Source organism: Pseudonaja textilis, chromosome 1 (assembly GCF_049901715.1).
Source record: "Pseudonaja textilis isolate UNSWEBS1 chromosome 1, rPseTex1.2, whole genome shotgun sequence".
NCBI lineage: Eukaryota > Metazoa > Chordata > Lepidosauria > Squamata > Elapidae > Pseudonaja > Pseudonaja textilis.
Genome location: NC_141990.1, coordinates 50,833,666 through 50,847,863, shown reverse-complemented (window position 1 = coordinate 50,847,863; position 14,198 = coordinate 50,833,666). Strand labels below are relative to the sequence as shown.

The following is a 14,198-nucleotide window of genomic DNA, read 5'->3' as shown; positions in this document are numbered from 1 at the left end:
CCCTCCCTCTTTCCCTCCCTCCTTCCCTCCCTCTCTCTCTGTATTCTATTAAATATAGAATGAAAGGGGAAAAAAGGAAGTGCTTGTGGTTTCTGGGAGACTCTTGCAAGAATATAGATGTTAATCAGAGGAGATTTTATACATCAAAGTCTTCTCCATCTCTAAAATGCATGTCCCTGAGGACTGCGCTCTGGATTTCATCTCTCTCACCTTCTCCATGCTGGTGCCTCCTAGACGTGTATAGCAAAACTCCCCCAACCCCGGTTGCATTGCTAATAGATGTGCTGGCTGAGACTTATGGGAATCACAACATAACATGCATGGAAGAGACTTTGCTTTGAGAAGGCAGATTGCCTCTATATGCTAATAGAGAAATTCCTGTTCAGGTATTGAGCCTTATTAACTGGTCTAAGGTTCCTCAGACTATCTGGTAATTTGTGAAAGGGGAGGGGGTTGTTGGTGTTGTAACCTCAAATAACCCCATAAGAGAAACACAGCCAATGAAATAAAGAGAGCACAGATGTCTGTCAGTCTGAACTGAAACACCTCCTGTCTCCTATGTTGTCCCAGTCCTTGTCCCATTTGAATTCTGCTTTAAATTGGTTAAGTTACTGAATGGGAGCAGGAAGCTGCTCATACAGCAGGGAGCTACACATACAGACTGGATGAAACCAGGCTCAATAGCAGTAACTATGAGAGGGATCTTGGAGTCTTAGTGGACAATCAATTAAATATGAGCCAGCAGTGTGCAGTGGCACCAAAAAAAAAAAGCCAATGCAGTCCTAAATTGCATTAACAGAAGGATAAAATCAAGATCAAGTGAGGTATTAAGACCACTCTATAAAGCGTTAGTAAGACCACACCTAGAATACTGCATCCAGATTTGGTCACCACACTATCAAAAATATGTTGAGACTCTAGAAAGAGTGCAGAGAAGAGCAACCAAGATGATTAGGGGGGTGGAGGCAAAAACATACGATGAACGGTTGCAGGAACCGGGCATGGCTAGTCTAGTGAAGAGAAGGACCAGGGAAGATGATAGCAGGGTTCCAATATTTGAGGGGCTGTCACAGAGAGGAGGGGAATCAAGCTATTTTCCAAAGTATTTGAAGGCCAGACAAGGAATAATGGATGGAAACTGAACAAGGACAGATTTAACCTGGAAAAAAGGAGAAACTTTCTGACAGTGAGAACAATCAACCAATGGAACAACTTGCCCTCGGACGTTGTCGGAGCGCCATCGCTTGAGACCTTCAAGAAGAGATTGGACTGCCATTTGTCAGAGATGGTGTAGGCGGTTGGATTAGATGACCTACAACATCCCTTCCAATTCTGTTAATCTGGAATGTTAATCTGAATTTAACAATAATTTTGAAAAAGGCTACAAAAATCTCAGGTGGCTGGAAATTTCCTCTCTGGGTAAGATCTTGAGGATTTGGGCCCTGGTTTATTAATGGGTTAAAAAATGGCTGTTATAATTTGTAAAATCAAAGGATTGTTTCCTTTTTTTGAATGTTGAGCCTAGCTTTGGGTGGACAGCTGTTTTCCCTTCCCAGATTTACCTCCCCAATTCTTACTATCAATATGATATCTAATCTCTTTCACCTCAGATGGCTTTGTTAAAGAGTTTATTGTGATTTTCGCTTCCTAAAGTGTAGATACTACATTTCTGAATGCTTAGGTGATCTTTCCCATTGATTCTATATAGGGTAATATAATTAAATAATGCCTTACACCTTTTACTTCTTGTGCAACAATTGCGCAGAGTGGTGGTGGTGGTGGTGGTGGTGTTTTGACTAGATGACTTGCAAGGTCCTTTCCAACTCTGTTAATCTGTAATAAATCCACCAGCATGCCCCGATGAAGTGACTTCTGACCAGCTGCTCTCTGGGCCCACGCAAATTCACTTTTCCCATAACAATCCTGTAAGAGAAGCTGGACTCGGGGATTCGGGCGGAATATAAATCTGACTAATCTAACATCCAAATACTGTCTGGGTGTCATGGATATACGGGACGGAAGGCTAAGCATTTCAATAGCGTGCTCAGTTTTTTTCTTCTTGTTCCAAATAAATCTTTTTCTGCTGCCACTGCCCTTTCCTCTGTATTCCTTGATCGGCAGCCCCACCTGCTGGTCTTGTCGTGGAGCGACAACATACGCTACAGATTTTATACTACTCACTCACTTCTTATTGTCCTTCGGAACTAAAATTCATTTGGGATCCTAGCTGACCAAGCATAATTTTTGCGCAGGAAGCAGTCGTTCGAGGCAAGCATCCGATTTCAAGATATAGATAAAATGGTTTGATTTCACCTGCGCTAAGTAAGCTATAATGAATGAAAAAAATAAACTTCGATTGTCAGCATTTTGCAATCAGTAATTGCATCTGTTTGTGGACAATTGAGCTGTCACCCACCTTAAATTTCTATATTGAACGTATTGTGCTAAATTGCACGCAGAACACTTAAAAAACCCCCTAAGGAGTGTTTTTTTAAAAAAATGCCAGGCCCCAGCGAGGATCGAACTCACGACCCCTGGTTTACAAGACCAGTGCTCTAACCACTGAGCTATGGAGCCACCTATCATCTTGGCTTATCTAGATGAATGGTACAGTACTGTTCTTGGAATATATTCTCTCATTCCATCGATTTCTCTAGGTCAATGATATTGTGAAGATTGAATTATTAACTCCTCTTTTCAGTCAGAGATTTGAAACTGCGCTGGCTAATACAGGTTACAGAGACAAGTGGATTTCCGGTTTATTATAAGCTGTAACATAAAACCATTTCATTAAAAATAGGAATAAATACTCAGCAAGCAACCAAGAACGATCAGGTCTGTATTTCTGAAGATAAAAACACAAAAGTACATCATAGCCAAGCTATTTATGACACTTTATTATTACATGTGTACAATCTACAGTCAGATTCATAGTCTGGTGGAAACTTAATAATTCAAGTCCTAACCAAGGACCTAAGAATTACTAAGGCAATGTCTAAGCATATAGGCAGTTCCAAGCAGGATTTTTTTTGTGTGTGGTAAAATTAGTATTCAGGTGTGATAAATTCAATATTTCCATACATTGAGAAGTATTTTAAGTATAGCTCTGAGGACTCTGATTGCTATTGGTATAACAACAAGTTTTTTTTTTCATGAGTGTTCAAATTCAATCTGCAGGTCCTAATATTTTTTTTTTCAAATTGTTTTTTCTTCTGAAACCTAGCATCACCTGGAATAGCAACATCAATGAACCAGACTTTATTCTTGTCAATAACTCTTATATCAAGCATATTACAAAAAAGAACACCTCTCTTTTTAGATCTTAAATTCGCAGAAAAAGGTCTTAACCAGGTCATTTCCAAAAACCTTCATAATGTGATGGTCCCAGTAGGTTTCACTACACTGAAATCTAAACCACCGGCAAAGTTTCAAATGAATAATTCTGGTAATTCTGTCATGATGCTCCTTGCAGCCCTTTCACTTTGGGAAATTTTGCTGCAAATGGTCAATCATGTCAATTATTACAAAGGTGACATTTGCCATTTGTTACATGTTGAATTTTTACCTTCATGCAAAACTTAGTTAGCAAAGAATTGCTAAAATGAAGCGTTCAACTATTATTAATGTTTGTTGCAATGTCAGCTACATGTTTAGTTTTGGCAATTTAAGCCCTTTCCAAAGACTTAGGATTATTATTATTTCAATAACAGCAAAGATCAATTCAATATTTACCGATGCATATAACCGTTCTCAGATACTGTAAGATGCGGAAGACCTTAAGAATGCGATGTGAAGAAGCAGAAGCAGAGAAAGTTGCAGGCAGTTCTGCCAGCTTCTCTGCTCAAGTACCTTCCCAACCCATGGCCGAGGGGGTGGGAGGGGACGAGGGGGGGGAAATGAGATGGGAAAAATAATCTTCTGCCCAATTTCCCCTTACAGGTGAAGACAGTGTATGACTTCAACTCACTTCTGATATTCCTAGAATATGTGTTTCTCAACCTTAGCAACTTTAAGATGTTGGACTTCAACTTCCCAAATCCCCAGATTTGTGTGTTGGCTAAGGAATTCTGGGGATCTGAAACACGTACATCTTAAAGTTCCTGAGATTGGGAAACATTGTTTTGCAAGATGGGTCAGAAACACAGTATTGCAACATAGATCAACTTTCGTAGAGCTATTCTGCTCCCTGTCCTAATAGATGGCTACCCCTTGTACCCTAATGATTAATAGGGATTGCGGTTAGGAAGTATGCATTGTTGAAGATACTCTACAAACAAGAGGCATGTGATCTGTTTGTGTGGACTGTGACCTCCCCAGGCCTAGGCCTTTCTGTTCGATGCACTGCAATGTCTAAAACTGCTCTGCAACTTTCTACCCAGTTAGGAAAAGCTTGCCTTTCTGTCTGAGGCTGCAGTGGGTGTAGTCATGACACAGCAAAGACATTCACAGAGAGAGGGCATAAGCTATGCCTGTTTAGAAAGAATTATTTCATAAAAGAAGGAAATCATTCCTATTAAGTATGTTGATTAACAGAGGAAGCTGCAGGGTGTGATAAAGAAAAATAATAATAAAGATAGTGTTCACCATGGTGCAATCAAGCACCACTGTGGTCATCTGGGTTGATTACTGCTCAACTTTACCAACATGAAAGGGAGGGATCTGAGTGTGGATGCTTTGGTTTTTCCTAGAGCTGAGAAATCAATTGAGGCCTGTAAGCCACAAATCGAGCAACTCCTAGGCTTTAAGTCAGTGATGAGATTATTATTATTTTTTACTACTGATTCTGTGGGTGTGGCTTGGTGGATGTGGTGTGGCTTGATGGGCATGGCTTGGTAGGTGTGGCCAGGGGAAGGTTACTGAAAAATCCCATTCCCTCCCTACCCTACTAACCTGCTTTCCAACTCTGTTCTCCTGTGCAGGGCAACAAACGAAGACCCAGCTGATCAGCTGGGACTCAGGAGGCAGATAATAGATGGGGGAGGGACCAGTCAGAGGTGGTATTTGCCGGTTCTCTGAACTATTCAAAATTTCCGCTACCGGTTTTCCAGAACTGGTTAGAACCTGCTGAAAACCTCCTCTGCTTTAAATACTAACTAAGCTGTAATAATCAGAATAATTAGTATCAATTCTCTCTGAGAAACATTGACTACCCCACTCAATCCCAATAGGTGGCGCCAAAAAGTCATAGTACGCCAGAGCAAATTAGAACATTAAATCTGCTAAGCAAATTAGCAAGGAAAAACCCCCAATATTTCATAAACTCCATAAACGTTTTATCTGATTTATTGAAGGATTTAACTGATTTTCATTGTTCAGTACTTCTGGTCTTTATTTTGCTTTGCTGAGTTATGTATCTCCTGTGTAATTTCTAAAGTTAATTGTTTTGAACATTTAAAAATGCATTTTGAAACTTTTTGTGTTTTGAGCGTAACAATGTAAAAAGAGTAGTGCAAGTACACCTAGCTTTCCCTAGCATTGGCCTAGGAATAACCTTTCAGTAGGGCATGAATCACCCAGGGTCACCGAAATGAGATGAATGAAGTAGAATGATGGATGGATAATATAATCATGGAATTATAGAACTGTGGAGCTGAAATTGCGAGGGCCACAAGGATCATTCCATACACTTACACCAATTCTCTGCAATATACAAGAAAATTAAGTAGGCCATCCTTGAGAAGTCATAGTCCATCTTCGTCTTTAACCTCCAGAAATGAAGAATCCACAATCTCCATGGACAAACTGTTCCAATGTTGGACAGATCTTACTTTCAGAAAAAATGTGATAATTTGAGTTTCATTATTGGAGCCTGAACTGAGAATTCTGGATTGATTTGTTAAATGACTCTTTATTTTCTCAGCTGTCCCTGGTATTCTCGGGAGTCTTCTTCAACAATGTTCAAAAGCATTGCTCCCACTTCATCAAAATCTGCTCTTTAATTCTACACAGAGTGAAGAAATCTTTTTTTTGATCATCCTAAATCTTCCACCATTCAAATATTAAGAGGAGATTGTATGTCATGCTCTGCAGATAAAATTCTATACAAATATTGTCACCAACAATAGCACTACTCAATCATTTCTCTCTTTACCATACTTAGACTACAACTGATTAATTCTCAGGAATGTTTTCATGGTGTCTAATAATATAGTAGACACAATTATTTCATATCCCCATGTATAGGACCAACTATGTGTCCTCTTTATCTATCTCTGTTTATTTCTGTAAAATTGCTAATCAGAGATCACTTTCTTTCCGAGCATGTACTACACAAAGTGTATGATTTTGCACTTTTCTGGATAGAGCTAGCTTAGTATTATCACTGTTACATTTCATGTAAATGAATCTCCTTTCTATTATAGCTATAAAACCAGTTTCACCAATCCTTACTCAGGTTACAATTCCCTCTCTGAGTAACTCTTGTATGCATACTCAAAACATGTCAAAGAGCACAAAGAGCTTCATGCCACATGATTCTGCTTGTCAAGAGGGAAAATAAGATGTGACTGGATGAGGCATTTTGCATTGCTTTGCATGCTTAAGCCAGCGCTCGCTAAAGCTGGAGAAGGCTTCGGTACCTCACGTACCTCATGTACACACGGAAACCTGCTTTGGCCATTGCAAATTCTGGAAGAATTGTAAGAAGAAAAGCAAAAAGACCACTTCACTTTGCTCTTAGAAACAAGGAGGTCGGATCGCCTGGCAAACCAGGGTCAAAACACTTTCTTTGAACTAACTACCCAGCCCTGAAAAAACACGGTGGGGAACAAAACTATACAGGACGTGTAATGCATAGGTTCTGTGAGATATCATGTCATCTGGAGATTTCTTTTGGTGTAAACTGTGCTTATTTATCAGGCCTTTTGCTTTTCAAATGAATAGAGAAGCACACTAGTAAGCAGGGGGTGGGACTAGAACGATGTTGGCTAACCTTTTCGGCACCGAGTGCCCAAAGTCCAATGTGCACCCCCCCCAAATCCAATGTGCGTGTGTCCCTCACACATGAGGGGATGTCTCCCACATATGTGTGCGTGTCTCCCGCATATGCATGCGTGTCTCCTGCATATGCACGTGTGTCTCCTGCACATGCACCCCACCCCCATGTATGCACCTCACCCCTTGCACATGAACCCCCACATGTCCCCCACCCCCACCTCCTGCACATGCACAGCAGACACCTAAAGACCAGCTGGCCAGTGGGAGGTACGTGTGCATGCGTGGCAGAGCTGAGCTGAGGCAACGGCTTGTGTGCCCATATAGAGGACTCTGTGTGCCACCTGTGGTACGCATGCCATAGGTTTGCCATCACGGGACTAGAAGATCTCCGAGGTTCCTTCCAATTCAGTCATTCTGATATTCTGCACAGGCTCCTCCTGGGCATGTGTTATGCAGGAGACAAGAGAGAAAAGTTGGTTTGGTTTACATTTGAATTCAAATGTATCCAATGTTGCATTTTTGAGCCAATACACAAATTACAATGTAGAGAACATGTCAAATTACAGTTGAAATGTATACATTTAAGAAAGAATGCATCAAAATACATACAAGTGACTGGTGGGACCAATATATTGCAGGGTGATCTTAGCAGCAAAGAATGAGTCAGAGATATAGAAAGTGGGTTTTTTTTTTAGCGAACTCTACTAAGACTTATCAGGAGGCAAAAGGCTAACATTGTATGGATTTATATATTTTTTCTGATCCCTACTTTAAAACATTACTTTTACCCTTTGTCCTTAAAAGGAACTATCCCAGGAAATTAGTGGACTATCTTTCCTCTTCCAAGTTGCTGCTTTATAATCATTTATGGTGACAACCTTCTTCTGCATGACTCTTCTTTCATACATTTGGAGTGAAGCTGTTGGAGAAGAGCCTTCTAGGTGTTACAATTTTGTACCTTCTATGTATCATTTTTTTTTACTGCTATAGTTTTGCATTATTTCTGCCAGTGTAAATCAATGTTTGTTGTCTTTTAGATCATGTGCTTATTCTTTTTTTTTTGAGTGTGTGATTCTACAGAATATGATAGGCCTTTCATATTCATTGATTTATTCTACTTAAATTAGAACCTGCTCCAATTTTGATGGTTTCCAAGTGGTGAAAAAAAAAAAAATCCTCAAAAACCTACCGATTAGAACAAAAATTCACAATCAACTGGAGCTAAAGGCATTTGGAAAAGAATGGTTTTGGTTGCTTGGATAATATAAAGCAAAGTAGGTAAGAAATAATTGAAATAAAATATGGATGGACATTTTCAGCAGAAATTCATAAACAAGCAGGGAAGAAAGCATAAGGAATAACTATAATTTGCAGGGTCAACTCTTGCATATCATCCCTAAAGTCTGAAATGAGCAGAAATATTTGTTTTGTGTGTTTTACAACAGTTTATATTTCAGCGCGGATTGATTACACAAAAATTCCCAGTTGTCATATTTTAAACGTACAATTCCCTACTATCATATTTTAAAACATACAAAATATGTTAAGCACAGGAAGTAACACTATGAAATGTCAGAGGTGAGTGAAAATTACAGCTAGTCATAATCTCTTGCCATAAATGAAACAGATCCATGACGGTGGGATTTTTTCATATAGCTCTCTCTCTTAATCAGAAAGAAATTTAAGAAATATTTAGGTAATTCTGGTTAAGACATTTTAGTACTATTGTCACAGTTTTGAAAAACATAGAAGATTGAAATAAGACTTGGTTGGCTTCAAAATATACTCATTGTAATGGTCAACTTACATGTAATTATTTTCAGTGGGCTTAATTAATTCTAAAGTTGTCAGAATTACTCAGATAGATACATGCGTATCAATCAGGTGGTCTTTGACTTACAGCAGTTCATTTAGTGACAATTACAATGGCACTGTGAAAAAAGTGACTTATGACTGTTTTTCACATTTATGACCTTTACAGCATCCCCCCGAATAAAATTTAGATGCTTGGCAACTGATTCATACTTATGACCATTGCTGTGTCTCAAGGTCACGAGATCACCTTTTGCAACCATCTGACAAACAAAGGGGAATCTGGGGAAGCCAGATTCACTTAACCAGGTTAACTGCAGTGATTTTAGAATAGAATATAATAACTTTATTGTCACTTTGAATGTACACTAATTGGCATACATTAAAATGAAATTTCATTGCATACCGCTCTCAAAGGGTCATCACCACCTCCAATATATACTACATAAACATGAGAAAATAAATAAATACAAAATTATGCATATATACCTACATATATTATATGACACAGTTTGATTAACAATTGTGGCAAGAAAGGTTGCAAAATAGGGCAAAACTCACTTAACAAATTTCTCATTTAAAAATAGAAATTTTGGTCAAGGACTACCTGTATTTACATTTCCTTTCTGGAATAAACAATGTCAATTTTTAGATCCATACACCTGTGCATGCAGGTCATCAGGGAAAAGCAAAATATCAATTAATTTAACAAAATTATATCGAACTCCAAGACTTTTCTAACAGTGCAGGAGACTAAAACAACAGTGAAGGTAATGTCAGTCAGTCTTTAATTGTGTGCTGATGAAATTCTGTTTAGATGCCCAGAAGAGGGAGTAGCTGTTCTATGGTGTCCTTTTCAAGGTAGTGCTGCCCAAATTCTTGCCTACCCAAAATCCCATTCATACTAATGAAAGCCACAAAATCCTCTGAAACTGATTTCAGAGCTACTTTATGCCCAGTTTAGAAACAGGAAAGTAACAGAATAGTTCCTGGGGTTCTATCATAACAAATTTTTGGACAAATTATCATTTTGGGATTATTCATGCTGAATGGAGAAGACAGGCATTTTTTAACAACATACTATGAGGGTTCTAGATCTAGAGCAATTCAGAACCAGTCTAGAACCAGTTCAGAATGCCCACTGTATATGCTACTACATCAATGTTTCTGTGTATGAGAGAAGGAGATGAGAGAGACAGAGAGAGAAGGAAGAGAGGAAGGAAGAGAGAGGGATAATTATTTTTTTAATTTTAGAGAATATAAATAACTCACAAATGGGAAGATCATGTTGCATTTATACAAATGTATATGTGAATATTATGGCCGCTAGTACTTCCACTGTTTGGTTATGTTTTTAACTCTTCAGGCAAATAAAACATCATTCTGGAGCCCAGAAAAAACTGGGCTGAAGGACACTGTTTATTTTGATGAATCACCACAAAACATATCAATAAGGAAAAAAAAGAATGTCTTTCTTAGACATGGGAGAAATTAGATAAAAATGGGGTTGTTTTCTATTCCAGCGGTTGCCAACCTTTTGGACCTCAGGGACCACAAAATTCATACTTTTAAACCCTGAGGACCACTAATAATAATTTTTTTAAAAGGTTATATTTTTTAAATTTTTTTATATTAAATATAAATGTTATATATATATATAACACACACACACACACACACATATATGCTTATTATAACAAAAAATATATAACAAGAAAAGCAGACCCCACCCACCCAATCTGGTCTCCTGTTATTTCATATCTCCCCCAAGTCAGAGGAAACGCCCTCCTTTGCCAGGTGTGGCTGCTTGGAGTTGGGGGAGGGAAGGAGGTCTGGGCTGGAAATGTCCTCCCACCTGGAAACCTTCCCCCCACCCTGGGTCTTTAATACCTGGCTTGCTTCTCCACTACTACTGCCTCCTCCTCCTCCTCCTCCTCCTCCTCCTCCTCCTCCTCCTCCTCCTCCTCCTCCTCCTCCTCCTCCTCCTCCTCCTGCATGTCCTACTCTGGGTAGGGTGATTATGAACTAACCGAGTGGCTACACTGACACCCCAGCTGATTTCTTTCCCGTGGTAAGACTTGGCATGTGGAGAAGGAGCTGGCAGCTGCTACTTGGTGGTCCTGCATGCAAGGCGAAGTCATCCTGGTCCCAGTTAAGACATACCAGTCACAAACCTAGAATCCAAGCCGAGAGGGATCGCTTCCCCCTGCTGGGAAGAGCGGCGGGAGTGGGAGCGCACAGTTCAGCACAGCGGGCAACCTCAACTCTGGGCCGACAAGCCATGTGCTGAAGACCAGATGGCTGTCAGGAAGGTGGGGCAAAAGGGCTGATACTGGCGGCGGATGGACTCATACGCGTGGGAGATTGTGGCATAGGTCTGGCCTGCGAGGGAAGTGGGGGTGGGGGAAAGGAACCTCTGAACTGGTGTTACCTCCTGCCTCTGCGCATTGATGAGGTTGAGCGGCTGCCAGCAATGCCCTCAGAGGAAGATGTTGCAAGGGGAAGACACGACCCACCCAGGAGCTTCTCTTCCTCCTTGCCAGAAGTGCTCACATGCAAAGCGCTCACCACCTGTGATGACCCGTAGTGTCTCAAAAATAACACAAAAACTAAAATATGAATCAAGGTCTTGTAATGCCTTCAACTTAGCTTTGCTGTTTTATTAGTCACAGTTTAAATTCAAAAAGTAGATAATGAAGCAAAAGGAAACCAAAAACAAACCGCATTGACGAGAGTTCCAAGGCAAACCAAGATAATTAATCACACATTCCAGGAAAATAACCGGGGAGAGTCCATGGGAAGAACCCCACAAAGATAAACCTCATCCAAGGGAAGCACTAATTCCAAACTCTTATATAGAGCTCACAGCTGCAACCCATGAGGAGGATCATGGCCCTCTCCTCCCGAGTAGACCAACTTTTCCCTGATCCTCTCCTCCCTGCGTTCCCTAGGATGGATAGGGGATGGGCCTTGGTCCTCCTCTGATTGCTCAGTCGGCCTCTGCCTTTCCCCAGCCTCCTCCACCACCTCTGGAGCCACACTTCCACTCCCTGTTGGCTGTTCCTCCTCTTCTCAGAGTCAGTCTCCACCAGGGGCATGACACTGCCCCTCTGGCCCCCGACAAGCTGCCTCCTTCCCACTGAGCATGTGAACGCTTCTGATGAGGAGGAAGAGTGGGTTGAGACTCCCCCTCACAATATCTTCACCTGAGGGCAGCTACTTCCTGCGGCTCAGGAGGTCCACGCTCTTCCCACTGCCGCTTGGCCTCCTCGATGCGCGGAGCCATGACACGGATTTGCTAGGGAGACTGCAGGATTGCCCCACCTCCCTGCCTCAGCATGCTGCGGCCCACCAAAATTTTCTCATGGCCCACCAGTGGGCTGTGGCCCACCAGTGGGCGACCACTGTTCTATTCTATATGTTGATTATATTGGTTTAATATAGCTTTTTTTTTGCATAGCAGTTAATTTTATGTTAAGTTATGTTAAGCAGTTAATTTTATGTTAGGTGTTGTTTTTGTGAGCCTCATCTTTGTGATCACTCAGTAGATATATCCCTTATAATGTTATAACAAACTTTTGACTCAGACCAGGTTTTCAACTGAATTGTGAATGGCTTCTGCCCATTTTTAAAAAGATTTTTCAAGAGGCATAGGTCATTCAGAGCCATTCAAGAGGCATATTGCCTTTCAGAGTTAACAACCTAACCTAGGAACTGAAGGCCAAAGGAACAGTAATAGATTCACCTGACTTTTATTACTATCAGATTGGGGCAGTCAGGAGATGCCATTTGCAAGGGAAAGCCTCTATTTCTGTATCTACAGATAGTTTGAGGACAATGTCGTAGGCAGTTCATTTTTGCAGTCTCAAACAACTGTAAGTTTTTCTCCAGGATATAGTCCCACATACTGAAACTTAGATTCTGGAAAACTGATTTTCTGTGCCATTCTCATCAATCTCACATGACTTCACAAAGGAAACATTCATAAGAAATATCCATTGCATAAAAGTAAGAGGAAAGTCACATCCTGATGAATTCAGCAAGTTAAAAAAAAATCCCATAAACTCTGGGTTTTAGGCTTCTTCTGTTATTCTCATCTTTGGTTTGGTATTGGCTTCTTTTTCTTTTCTTCTTCTTTTCCCTGCAGATTATGGCCAAAAATAGAGGTATGGGGGCTATGCAACTACAAAGCAAACAAATGCTTTAAAGGAGCGGCAATGTTACTTCGAGAGTTAAAGTGATTTTACTTCATCCATGCTAGAGAACCAATGTGTTAGTATTGTATTATTATGGATGGGAAGCACCTGATGATTGCTTTTATACAACAGGGGTTGGACTGTAGAATCCTTGCGACCCAAGATTTACTTGTATGATAATGTTACCTATTTGGGTATTGGGTAATGAAATGTTTGGAAATAAGCAACCAAGCTCAGATAACACTATGACTGGTTTTATGTCCTGAACCATAGACAACAAGAGAATGAGTAGCAAAATTCCTGGGTAGAGACCTATTACAGAATTAAGTGTGAAAATATATTTATTGCACAATTGGCATTCCTCATTCGTGGATTGTGTGAGATCTAAATGCCATAAACAGAATTTACCCACAACTTCTTTCAAAGAACCATAGAACTAGAAATGGATATTTAAGTTATTGGGACCAGTATCCTGAACTGGGATCTAGTTAAAATGTGTGGAAATAATTTGGTTCCCTTTTCTTATGGCATCCAAGTAAAGAGGGCTTGTAGACACCCAGTTAAGGGGAGCCCACTGACTTTCTGTGTAATTGTTTCCTTGGTTGAATTGCTCTTAATGCTAGAGTGTGTTTTCCGTAGCATTCAGTGGTAGCTGCCTTTTTTCACAAAACAAAAATGAAGGCAAAGACGAAGCATTAATAATAAAAAGTTGGAATTGCTACACTGTGCCTCCTGAATGGATTCTTCTGTTGAAAGGCTTTGACTCCTTGATTTAGAAACCAGATACCATCCAACAACAACCTATTTCCCACTTGCCTGGGAATAAGCGACGCTGATATTAGAAAGGGGTTTACTTTTGAATAGGTAAATATTTCATTAGTCCCCTCTTTTGTTTCAAAGGCTATCAAAGTTTTAAGAAGGAAGTGTGGAGAGGGAAAGAGAAACATTTTGAAATGCTGTGGAAAACAGAATGTTAATGTTGTGTTATGTAAATCAGGTGAGAGGAACTTGCCTATTAACTGAATGTCAAAAAAAATGAGGTCCTTAATACACCAGGACAAATCCTGCAGAAGTTGATCTGGCACTTAAAAGATAGCATCTTACATTTTAGTCTGTTCATCTGGCTCAGTATGCCAGCTGTTGAAATATTCCTGCTACTAGGAAGCATCATATTTTTGTAAAAATACACCCCCTATTGTCCTGTCGGTCATTAATCTAAATAGATAAATGTATTGCACTATCCTAGTTGTATTC

The 14,198-nt window shown here is 40.1% G+C and overlaps 1 non-coding gene across 1 annotated transcript; it reads right to left on the bottom strand.

Annotated features, from left to right (window-relative positions):
• Positions 1–2,504: 2,504 nt before the first annotated feature.
• Positions 2,505–2,577, bottom strand: TRNAT-UGU (transfer RNA threonine (anticodon UGU)). Its single transcript has one exon. It is a non-coding gene; the product is annotated as a tRNA-Thr (tRNA).
• Positions 2,578–14,198: the final 11,621 nt, after the last annotated feature.